Here is a 12,595-nt window from a genome sequence, read left to right as displayed (position 1 = left end):
ACCACATGATCTGGGGCCACAGAATTTCTTCCACTGGGTTGCACACAGTTGCTGTGTCCTTTGTTGCCTTTGAGGGACATCCTGAGAAGCAACTATTTGAAAATCTGTATTGTATATGCTATAGGGACATAGCTTCACTGTACTACTTCTACTGCTTCACCTGGGTTCTCATCTAGAAAAATACATTAAGAAAATTTTCTCAGATTTATGTGGGAAGGAAAATTTGACTTCCCCCAAGGTGGTACTTGACCAACTTTTTTTACCCTCATCATCAGAAAAGACGACACTCATATTCCTGGGGGAGATGGAGGCATAGCCCTAAGCAGTGAGTACAATTTCTTCTGTTTTCTGTTAAAAATTCATGGAACTTTTGTATTCTTCTCCACTCGACATCCATGTTTATTTTTATGGATGTTGTAAATCCCGCAAGAGATCTCTTTGATTGCCTCCAAGGTTGACGTGAAATTTATGATTTCTCTTTAATAATGATGGCCAAAGTATATAGACTACAACCTACATCCTTGTCTTGATATTCTAATTGCCCTACAATTTCTCTGATCCTGATTATAGTTTATTTATAGCTTTCTATTTTATGGTATATTTTCTTGTGAATTGCTTCAACTACTTTGTGGAAGTAAATGGGTTATGAATAAGTAAAAGCATTCATATAAAAATAAAAAAAAAAGAATTGACAAGCTTGAAATGATACCATATGAGGACACAGGATGTGTACTTGGTTTCCTACTAATAGACCTCTCACCCCCCAACCTCAGCTGAATTGAACAATGCATTGAACGAAAGGGTGTTTAAAATTTTAACAGAAATGGCACAAAAAAGGCATAGCTAATATTCTTGTTATCCATGGAAAATCAAAAGTCCCTAATTTGAAGAGAATACATTAATACTGATTTTGGAGGACAGATGTTGGAATCAGCATTTGAAAGAGTGTGTCTATTTGCTTCCTTTTTTACCAAGGACAATAACAAAAAATATTTTTGTTCACAGATATGCTCATTACATTTTCAACTTCATACACTGGGACAGAAACTGGGCAAAGCAGTACCTTTACTACGTACATCCAGAATGGAGTTAGCTGGCCTTCTGGACACCCTTGGAAGCACTGAGAAGCTTCAAAATGCAAAATGAGGGCAATGCACCTAATGCCTGTTTACTTACGTGTCTCCTCTTCTGAACAACATTCTCCAGGTAAGGCAGTTCTTACAATGGGATGGGGTCCAGAAGATCCTTGAACCTACTGAAAATGAATGTACAGATTTGTGTGTTGGGTACATTTTTTGACGACAGCCTCTATAGCTCTCAGCAGGTTTTCAAAAACACTTGTGATTTTGAAGAGGTTAAAGACCACTGGTGCAAGGCATTGTCTAGCGTAGTGCCTCATATATAGTATGTGCTCAGTAAATGTGTGTATGTCTAACAGTTAGATTCTGCACTTCCCACTCAGAAATAGCTAAGTTAGCTGTAGGGTCATGTCTGAGAATTTAATGCCTTTAAACTTTAATTTCTTCACTCTTAAATTAAAATGGAATAATAATACCTAAGAGAATGTAGTAAGGATTAAATGAGGTAAAACAAAGAATGCCTGATCTATAGTGAGCACTCAGTCAATACAGCTGCTGTTTTTGTTATTATCAGTTAAACTGTATTTTGACACAATTATCACATACTCATCAGGACCGATTCTCATTAACAATTTTTGCTTTTCAAAATAAAATAAAATATATTTTAAAAACTTAAAAGATTATTTGAATGATTTTGGAATGTAATAGAGACAAATACAAAGGAAAAATAAGGGCAGGAATTCCCCTGTCTTATCCAGGATTAGAGAGGAAGTCAATCTGACCTAAGGAGAATCTGGCCTTCGTTGGAAATTCTCCTGATCTCCTCCTCCTTACTGTTTCCTTTCCACTTCCTATCTCCATCATGGACTACGTGAACACACACACACGCACGTGCGCACGCACACATACACACGTGCACGCGTACGCATACAATGTGCACGCATATGCATACACACGTGCACGCTCATATACAGAAACTTTCAGAAATCCCTCTCGGGAGCTAGCAGGAGTCTTTCTGTATCCATGTTTAAAATATAGTTCTGAATTTAGTCTCTAACAACTCTAATTTAATTTTGAATAGGGTGTCATAAAAGGAAGAATAACAAAGGTGTCAAATTTGATACCATTTACTCTTTTTTTCAAGTTCTTTGACTACCCCCCCTCCCAGTTCCATTGTGTCCAAGAATATCTTTTAAAGATTTTTTTGCTTAACCAATCAAAATCAATACCTTTTCGTGCTGGTGAAGTTGCCAACTGTGGGCCTGTGTGTTTGCCCAGTAACTCAAATTATGTTCCAGCTTGTTTCCTTTGAAAATCTTGCATAATGCTTGTGAGACAAAAATAAAGGCTTTTTTAAAAATAGTTTTTTATTTTAATTTTATTTTTAAGTAATCCCTACACTGAACGTGGGGCTCAAACCCACAACCCCCAGATCCAGAGTCATAAGCTCCACTAACTGAACCAGCCAGGAGCACCCCCCACCCCACCAAATCTTTTTCAATCTTGAGAAGGAAAGTAAGCTACAGTGGACTGGAGTGTTTAGATTTTTAAATGAATGCTTATTTCTCTTTAAAAACAAAATTGGAGATAAGCCAGGGCAAAGTTATAGTTGGGCTTAAAATTTTGTGGTGTAGAAGCCGTGTTAGAGTTCACCTATTCCAAAACCCTATTATTCCAAAAAAGTATTAAAATTGAGAGGTATGTGAGTATTGGTCCAAGTCACACTACTGTTTTTCTCTTTCCCATCCATGAGTAATGGCAGGGCTAGGATATGATAGGCTCACAAGTTGTTCTATAATAATAATAATTATTATTTTTAAGTAGGTTCCACATCCAGTGTGGAGCCAATGCGGGGCTTGAACTCACAACCCCAAGATCAAGACCTGAGCTGAGATCAAGAGTCAGATGGTTAACCTGAGCCACCAGGTTAAAATTAGAAAAAAAAAAAAAATTACAGGTGCCCTTATAATTATTTTTATTGATACACATTAGCAACTTCATTTTTAGCCCACTATCTGGCCCCCATCTCTTGTACCATTTATTTTTTGGAGGGCCTTCACACTCACCTGGTTGAAATAACATATTGTTATCAAGTTAATGTTGGCACATGTCAGCATTTCCAAAAGTGCTTGTTCTATGGGTTGTTAGTATTCTCTGAGGGAAAATGTTGATGCTTGAATGAATCTGGAAAATACTGCACCAAACAAATGCATATGATTATTTCCTACAAGACTTCTCAGAGCCTTTAATACGCTAATGTGTATCACATGTCTTTAGGAGTGGGGTGAAGTACATAAATCATATTTTCAGAGCTTACTTGACTGTGGAACTTTCCATCTCTCCCCCATCCCAGCATCTGAGAATGAGTGGGGTATAAGTTATCCTTCCAGAGATAGCCGCATTTTAATAAGGGATTCCTAAAGAAGAAATTATACGTTGAGCTCTTTATTTCTCTTAGGATGTATAAGTCTTTAAGGGCAGGAAAATATACATTTGTGTCTGAGTCACCAACACTTAGCCCAGCACCATACACGTTTCCTGGCACATGGGGCAAATAGCACAAGATCCACTGACATTTGTTAAAGGAATAAACAACAACAAAAAAAAACTTCAAGTGCCATCAGACTTACTTTCTGGAGGTAGAATTTGAGCCATCAATGCCTGATAAAGAAAATTAAAAAGAAAAATACTGTATTATCACATTTCCCCCTCCCCTGTTCACTAAAAAAAAAAACAAAACAAAACAAACAAAAAAACGATCCAATGCTTACTAGTTTTTGTGAGGCAGAATCAGAGTAATAGAGAAAAGCAGAGCAGGAGAGGCAAAATGGGGAAATCGCATGGAAAAGGGCTGAGATTATAAGAGAAGTATGGGAATAGAAGGAAAGAGAGTGTAGAAGGAGGTGAGAATCTGAAACTTCCAGTAGCTGGGAGAGTTCTTGGCTGGGAGTTGAGAGTGGCAGAGAGAAAAGGATTTGGGGTAAGGAGGGAGGCATGGATGGATGGATGGAAGATGAGGGCTGCATAGATGGGGAGAAGGACTTTTAAGATATTTTCTGTGTAACACTTAACCATACCAACACCCACACATCCCACTTTGGAAGTTTCAGGAAGGACCTACTAAAGTCTGGAAATGCTTTCAGATATATTTGTATTCCTCTCTTGGAATTCCTAGCAGAAACTGGGCAGTGGGGCGGCGGGGTGGGGGGTGGCTAAGAATATTCAGATTCCACTCCCAAAAGACAGAGATGCAAGAGAAAAATAGGAGCCCAGCAAGTTTTCCATTTTTCACGAGAATATGGGGGCATGTTCATTTGGGAAACAAGCGTATGCAGTTTTCACTATCTACTCCCACCTTACACCTCCCCAGTGCCATACAAAACCAGGAGAATGTGATTGCCTTTCTTAAAGCTTATTTTTAGTTGGTTTTTCAATATATGTACAAAATCAGGCAAAGTAATGGAAAGCTATTTTTCAGTATACGTATACCTATATGCCATAAAAATACGTATATGTGAAGGGGGAAAGTGCTAATAATCCTTATGGTTTCATAATCACCATTAAAAAAACCCTCAGCCGGGGATAACCTTGTCTGAGATAAAATATCCAACACTGCAGTATACATGTACTTGGTCTCATAGAGGAATTGTGTAAGATTCTGAATAATCTTAGGGCAATAAATAATTGTGGTGGCTTCAACTGAGCTTCTCATGACATCATTATACCTGATCCAAAGATGGCCACCATGTTTGCCAGGGCAAGTATGAATTCCCAAAACACTGAGATGGCAGGGAAATGTTGGCAAAATGGTATCTAGGGGAGTATCTACACCTGGCTTGGGTTTCTGAAAGCTGCCTAGGTGATCTGTTACCCAAAGTTTCTCCTACCTCAGAAGAGACACCTGGTTTTAGTCTTTATTACTCTGAGTTAATTAGCTTATTGGAGTGTTAGCATGGCTTGCTGGGCTCAGTAGGAAGGAGGGAAGCAAGCTGAGAAGAACAGGACACCAAGTTTAATTCACCAAAACCTAACCTTTGTGCAGCAACTATTAGGTACCAAGAGATGCGGATACAAATCAAGAAGATGAATGCCCTACTTACAGGGCAGGAAAACAAGAAGGGGAAAATGGGTTGGAGGAGAGACGGAGATGGGATCAAAGAAGGGAAAGAGAAGGCGATACGAGGGAGAGGAGGGTAAGGCAGAAGAAAGACTCAAGACAAGGACATGGAAAGAGGGCAGGAAGTTAAAGGCCGAGAGAAAGGATGAAGGTGGGAAGAGAGACAAATAGAAGAGAGGGAATGGTCAGAAATGAGCCAAGAGAGGTCAAGACAAAGAGAACGTTCGGGTTTGGGGCCCCAGTTCCCCCTCTACTCAAGAGGTTAAATGGCGAAGTGTTGCCCCATTTTCCATGCTCTTATCCAATGCTCTTAATGTGTGAATTAAGAGTGGCGGAAGATGGTGCCTTTAGAGTTAGAAGGTGCCCAGCCAGATTTAGAAGGTTGACACATGGAGTCAGTAAGCCAACCAAAAAGATCATCACAGGTTGTGCTTTCAGAGAACTTTTCTGGTGGGTGAGTGTGGGGGGGGGGGGGATGAAAACCCCCAAAACTATATTCGCAGCAAACATGCAATAAAAGAGGCAATGGGTGTTTCCTTTCTTCTTCATGCAACGTATAAGTGCTTTTTCCTTCGGGAAAGAAGTGTTTCCATAGTACACAGCTGAAGCAATTCATCATATTCTGTAAAGTCACAGTGGCTCTAAGTATGCATTAGGGTGTCTGCTTGAGAAAAGGAAGGGTGAACATGGTAGTTTAGAGTAGGTAAAACAGTCTGTTGTTTTTACTTGGTAGATTGTATTACTCAGTGAATCTTTTTGTTTTCATTTGAGAAAAAATATTTGGCATCCTTTCCATACATGGTCAAGACTGGAGTACATCCAGATGTGTGCTGAAATGGAGAACCGGCTGTGCCACATCTGTTTCGGAGAACTAGTTTCGGACCACAGATCTCTTGGGCGGGTGTTACTTGAAGGTCAGTATCTCTACTGATAAAATACAGATAGCTTCTAGTGGGCCACTCCGTGAGACAGAGGGCACCGGGGCGCTGGGGAATGCCATCAATCATGCTTTTATAGGCACTTAAGACTCTCTGGGGCGAGAGCAAATTGGTGGGCCAAGCTCTGTTGTCCCATCTCTTTCCAGGGTGTTACCATATCTGGAGACCAAGAGAATTGTGTCTTTTGCCTGGCTGTGCTCAACACTAAAGCCTTCAACAATAACAGTAATCACGCTGGTGGGATTTGTTGCTGGGGGAATTCTGTCTGCTGGGAGCTGGAGGGAGGCGACCAATTCATTTCACATATATTATTTCTCCAGGAAACACAGCATAATTGAGGACAATTTTCCACCATGAATTGCATCATTAGCTAACACAGGGAAAGTGAAATGCTGTTAACTTTTCTTTTCCTTCTGCAAAGCTGATGAGCTGAAGAAAACAGAAATAAAAAGTTTAATGTAATTTTTTTCTAAGGATATATGTTGAAAATCAGAATCAAAACACTTTTACACGGTAATAGAAATCCCATATTTTAATACATTGCCATGCACATAAGGAATCAAGTAATGCTGAATACAAAATAGTCCAATATACAAAATGATAAAGCAGATTTTCAAGCCCGATAGAGATCATGCTTATGGATAGAAGGGGGCAAAACTCTGTACAGTTTCATTTCTATCAATTTAAAAAGAAACATGCCCCCCAACTCTTTTTGACGACAACCCAAAACAGAAAGAAACATTATAAGAAAATATAAAGGAGACCCAGAGGGAATTGGCAAGTTGATAGCTGCTTAAGATATGGAAATTGTTGGTTCAAGATTGTGGTGCACAATAATTCTTATGTTTAGAGAAAAAAGTTTCTAAACATTGTATGCCCTGGGAACCCAGGGAACCAAAGTGAACATCCAACAGAAAAGGCACTCTGATTTTACCATGTAACTTGCTTGAGTCCTCCTAAGCCTAGTCCTGGGAGTTTTTGTAGGGTGCAGAGAGGAAAAAACAACAACAAAAACTACAGATGTGGGCAATGGATAAGGAAAATGCTTATTTAATTAACCACTGTTTGGGGACTAAGAGAATTCAGACTGTTGGTTTAACTACTCACTTAAGGAAGCTATAAAAATTTCTACCTTCTATATAGGCTTTTGTATTATGAAACGTGGTTTTATAGCCATGTTTGTTAGTGTTTGTAAAACTGTGAACCAGTTTTTTCATGAGATTTTGTCCCCCTCACACCTTACTGAGAGCACTGGTCTTCCATTCAGTTCACATCGTGTGATTTTTCTTACTCTTTCTTGCCTAGGACAAATACTAACATACAGCAGCTCATCAATGACATTCGAAGAGGCTCTCTGCTTCCCGTGACCCTCAGCTTGTCAACTTCACACTTTCATTGGTCTTCCCCAACCTGGCGATTGGTGATTTTCCCCTGCACTAAACCGAACCTGAGACTCTGTCCCTTGGCTAGGTCAACGGTAACATAGAAGTGGAGATACATGGGCACCTAGGCCATGGGCTCTGCAGACCAGTTTCCCTGTATTAGAAGAAGATTGTGTGTGCATGCAAGATGCTGATTGTTACTTTCTTATCCTTCTTTCTTTTCTAAACCCAGGATGGGCTCTCAGGAATACCAGCTACCAGGAGAAAAGAAAGAGAAAGGGCTCACAATTAAAGCCCAGGCCTCTGTGCTTTCTATTAGGGATCTGGGACACCATCCCTTAGCTCATTCCAGCCTGTGAACCACCTTGTCTGCTGATGCGGGACAGATGAGCAGAAGCCCAGAGAGATGGCCAGTTTCCACTGAATCCTAGTATTCTTGAATTCAAAACCTCTTCTTCCCTTTTCTCAGAGCAGTGCCAGATCCACAAAGGCCTAAGAATAACTCAAGTATAAACCACAACAGATCAATATTTTCTTTTCTCAGGTGCGATTTACTGCTAATAATGTGATTTTGTTACAATATTGATCTTTTCTAAAGTTTTGGGTACAGCTATTTCATTTAGTGGCTGATGATATTAAAGAGCTAGATTAATTGGAACTACAGTAGTATGGTTTAATGGCACAAGAGTTTTAGTGGAATTAGTTTCAAAACGTGGGCGCTGGCTTGGCTTTTCAGCGGACTGGTTGCTTCTGGGTCAGTCATGACTGGGACTTACAGTGCCAAGTCCAGAGCTTAACGTTACTCAGCTCAACGCACAGTGAACTTCATTAGCCAAGCCATGGTCTCGTCAAACACGGCCTTGTAGGGATAGCATTTTTCTATTGGTGGAGGAAAAGTAGTGGTGGACAAACCATTCCCAGACCCAGAGAGCCTCAAATTGCCTACATGTGAGTTTAAGGGAATGGAACCCCAATGACCCACCGGTGGAGGGGGGGCAACACTCACTGGAGAGGCTAATGCGTCTCTTTCTGGTGACTGGAGATGAGAGTTGCAGTACAATGGAAAAGACAATGATTCCTGTGTTCAAACACCACTCTATGCCCCTCCAGCCCCTCCCCACCTCTCCACCCAATCCCATTCTCTTTTTTAAGTTTACCTCCTATAAACCGAGGCCTGTTGATGTGAAAAGAACTTGGTCACACACTTCCAAACTTCTGCAGCTGGTGTGTGGGGAAACGTTCTCGGTCCTCTCCTGTATGGGAAATAGGTATGGGAACTGTTCAAAGTTGCCACAGAGTCAGCAGGCAGCTCCAATGCAAACGCATTAAATGCAGTGGATGGTGGGCAATTAAAAAAAAAAAAGAAAAATATATATAATATATATTTATATTTGTGTAAAGAATTCAAATTGATTTAGGGGGTCACATAATCAAAGACCATGGCCGGGCTCAGTCCAAATCATACTCTTAAAATTATGCATGCATAGGGAGACTACCCAGAGCTTCATGGTCGTTGTGCTATTTCCGGGGGAGACCAGGCCAACTTCCTCTGTGGGATGGGAGAAGGACCCCATCAATCTGTGGAACAGGGCAACCACCAGATCCTCGCATTTAATGGCAGCCAAGTATTTCTTCAGAGGTATGTCACAAAACCAGTCCCCCCACTGCGGGAGAAATAATGACCTAATAAGAGTCTCTTGTTTTAGAATTGTTTGTTTTGACAGAGTAAAGCTCCTGAATACGTTGCTATAGAATTTGGGGGGAGTGGTGTCTAAATACAATCACACAAAACAGATCTGAAAGCCCTTGCCTATACACCCAGCTTCGAATTCCACACGTGATCGTGGTGTGTGTGCTAATGGGGCAAAGCCACGTGGAGAACAGCCCGTTTATTTCCTTTGATCCAAACAACGGAAATGTGAAAGGTTCTAAGCAACGCAGAAAGCAACCAGCGGGGTCTTCAGTGTCTTCCTGGTTCCGGGGGTTAGCGTCTCCAGCTGGATTAATGTCAGAGTCTCCGCGGCATTCACGTTGGTAGGGCTGTTTGTGTCACTCTGCACTGGAGGCACAAAAGCCTGGGTTTAAGAGCCTTCCCAAGCCGCCTGGAAATGTTGGAGGTTTGGAACAACGACAGCAGCAACAAGACAAGCCATTAAAGAAATGAAATCCCAGAACCATCGGCTCTGAAATATGAAAAGAATATTGTAGAATCAAAGAATGTATCTACAACACTCAACATTATGGCAACCAGTCAACTGCAATTCGGTGCAAGTCATAGGGTTACTTTGAAATTTTTTTAGGTGTATGTTGTTGGTGCCTTTTTGTGCTTGACGTAATTGGGGAAGGGAGGCTCTGAAGCAAGAACACTTGGGGCTCTTTGAGATTGTAAAATCGCCCTACATGGTGCTCAAAACTCCAATCTTACAAAGCCTTTTACACCCATTTTCTGCTGTCCTGAGGAAGTCATTTGTCAGTCTTTGTGCTGTTGGGCAGGAGGTCTAAAACTGGTCCCATAATCACTGGCACTTCCCCTTAACTTTTACTTATAGGTGAACTTCCTCTTCCAATTTAGATCTTAGAAATGGTGCTCCATATCCTATCCCCACCCCCAGAACATTCCCTGCAGGGCCAAGGTGATGGCCAGAAGAAAACCAGCATGGATACCATCCCTCTAAGCCACCTTCCCACACGAGAATCTCCAGGGAAGGATCTACTTTGTTTTTTCATTAAGGTGTGGCAGAACCTTCACGTGCACGAGGCCAACTTTTTCCTCAAGCTTTCCACAGCTGATTCACTGTCCAAAGAATGTCCCTATCTATCCACAGGAGTAAGTCACCAGAGCAAAATAATGGAAATGGGGCTCTATTTGACCCAAAGGTGTGCAGTGGTACCAGGAATCATGCACACTGACAAAGCAGAATTCCTAAGACAGTTCTCTGGCTCTGGGATGAGATGCAGAGCTAAAGAAACAGAGGAGCAGGACCTTGTTGTCTTTGAAATAGAGTCTCCAGCTGTGCCCTGAGCAGAAGCACCTCTTGGTCTACCCTCCCTCATAATCTCATGGGCTCTGTTTTGGTGAGCAGCTTTGACCGGTCATTCCCTAGAGACGGGAACGCACATCCCACTGCTGTTTGGACAGCAAGCCCTCACCGAGATCAAGCAGAAGGAATTATTAGTCAGTACTGGGGGAAAGGGGGAATGCTAAGTTTTTCCGTTCGAGTTCTTGAGCGAATACTCAAAATCTACCCAAGGAATTTTTTTAAAGGAAAGATTAAAAGCAAAAAAAAAAAAAAAGGCAAGGAAAAAAAAAAAAGCAAAAGAGTGGAGTGGAGAGGGTTGTGGGAGAGGTGAATAAAAACAGCCTTTAAGGCGTAAAAGAATTTATGTCATTTTCAAACATTAGATTTTTAAAAAAGAGTCTACGGCAATCTTAAGTCTAGTTGTCAAGTAACAAAATTACTCCAAAGAATGTAGAGGAAAACATCACAAAGAATGAAGCTGCTAATGGCACAGAGAAGAGGAGGCTTGGGTAAAGCTAAAATGCTAAGGGGGTCTTGGAAACTTTTCTGAGAGATTTTTATTGTTCCTTTCCAACATCAGTCCCTGTGACATTTGCAGACAAAGCAAGCCTTCGCAAGCAACACTGGGGTAAATCCATTAGACGAGTCTCTCCTCAGGTTATACTCTTCAGTAGAGTTGATATTCCTTTTCCCCTTGAGTGTTAAAAAACAGCAGAATTCCCTCAGAATAGGGACTGTTAACCTTGTCTGAACAGCTGAGGAGTGACTTTGGAGAGAAGTTGGGGTTGCTTCCCCTGTTCTGGAGGTAGAAGTCAAATGTGCAGTTACACAGCTCATAGAGCCTGAGCAGGGGTCTGAAGGGACGCCATTACCCATAAGAAAGTTTATAGGATCTCTAGCCCCTAGGTATGTCTTAAACTACTGAAGTGATTTGCTTTTCGCCCTAGCAGAACTACTGATGCTCTGCATTTTAAATTCAGTTCTGAAGCTGGAACAAGCTAATCCCCTTGGCACCCCAGAGAGTCTGATAATTATTCATTTCTGTTCATTCCCAAGAGTGTCTTTCCTGCACAGGTATGGGTGTCAGCCTTTCAATAAAAGGTATAGCAGAGGTTTAAGTAAAAGGAAAAGTTAAGCATCAACAGTTTATAGCCCTTGGACATCAAAATATTTATCCCTTACCTCCTGGTCTCCCGCTGCCTCCTTAAACAAAACTCCCCACAGCCATTCCTGAACTTCTGGGAGGTAAAATTTCCTCCACACATCTTGGGAAGAAGGGACAGCACAGCAGGAAGTAATGACGGGGAAATTGTGGATCAACACAGAACTAAGACCCCGAAGGCTGGGAAGGAAGTCATTTCTCCATTTTGCTGGTTTAACAAGTGACCGCTCAGATTCTTATCCCACCATGTTTCAAAAACCATTCCCCCCTGCCAGATGACTTCAAAATGAGGCTGACGGTTTGGAAAACCGTCGCAGCTCATACACAAATACCTGGTATGCCAGGAATTAAGGCATTTATAGAGATGCCATCTTCAACTGGGTTCTTTCATGGTCTTCAAGTTTGCCTTTCCTCATCTCCACCCTTACCCATCACCCTTTAATAATCTGTCAGTACACTTTCGACTGAAAAAAAAAAAAAAGTATAGGAAACTCTCCTTATTTAATTGTTCAGAACATATTTTGCGAAAGCCAAAGGAAGGAAGGATGAACCACCATCATTTAATGACCATCTGTACCATAAGGTGTGTTCAGTCTTTCAGGGTTGTTAGTCATAGTTTCGGAATGACCCTGAATTCATAAACCAATGAATTCCCAGCTATAGGACCTCAGCACCTGACAGTTCTTTTGGACTTCGGAGACCCTATTTTGGGTCTCCAGGACCCCGCTGAGAACTGGAGCTTCAGAGAATCCAGCATCATGACCAGCAGGTTGTGCCTGTATAGAGGAGGGGGACACGGATGGCTAGGGTGAACAGCTAGGAGCACAACTGAAAGCTGATTTAGGAAGACAAGGCTGGGCCCAGGAAGGCTTGGCTGTACACAAGGATGGTAACATG

Source organism: Enhydra lutris, unplaced genomic scaffold (assembly GCF_002288905.1).
Source record: "Enhydra lutris kenyoni isolate GAN:26980312 unplaced genomic scaffold, ASM228890v2 scaffoldscaffold14, whole genome shotgun sequence".
NCBI classification, from domain to species: domain Eukaryota; kingdom Metazoa; phylum Chordata; class Mammalia; order Carnivora; family Mustelidae; genus Enhydra; species Enhydra lutris.
Note: the sequence above shows the minus strand (reverse complement) of the source record.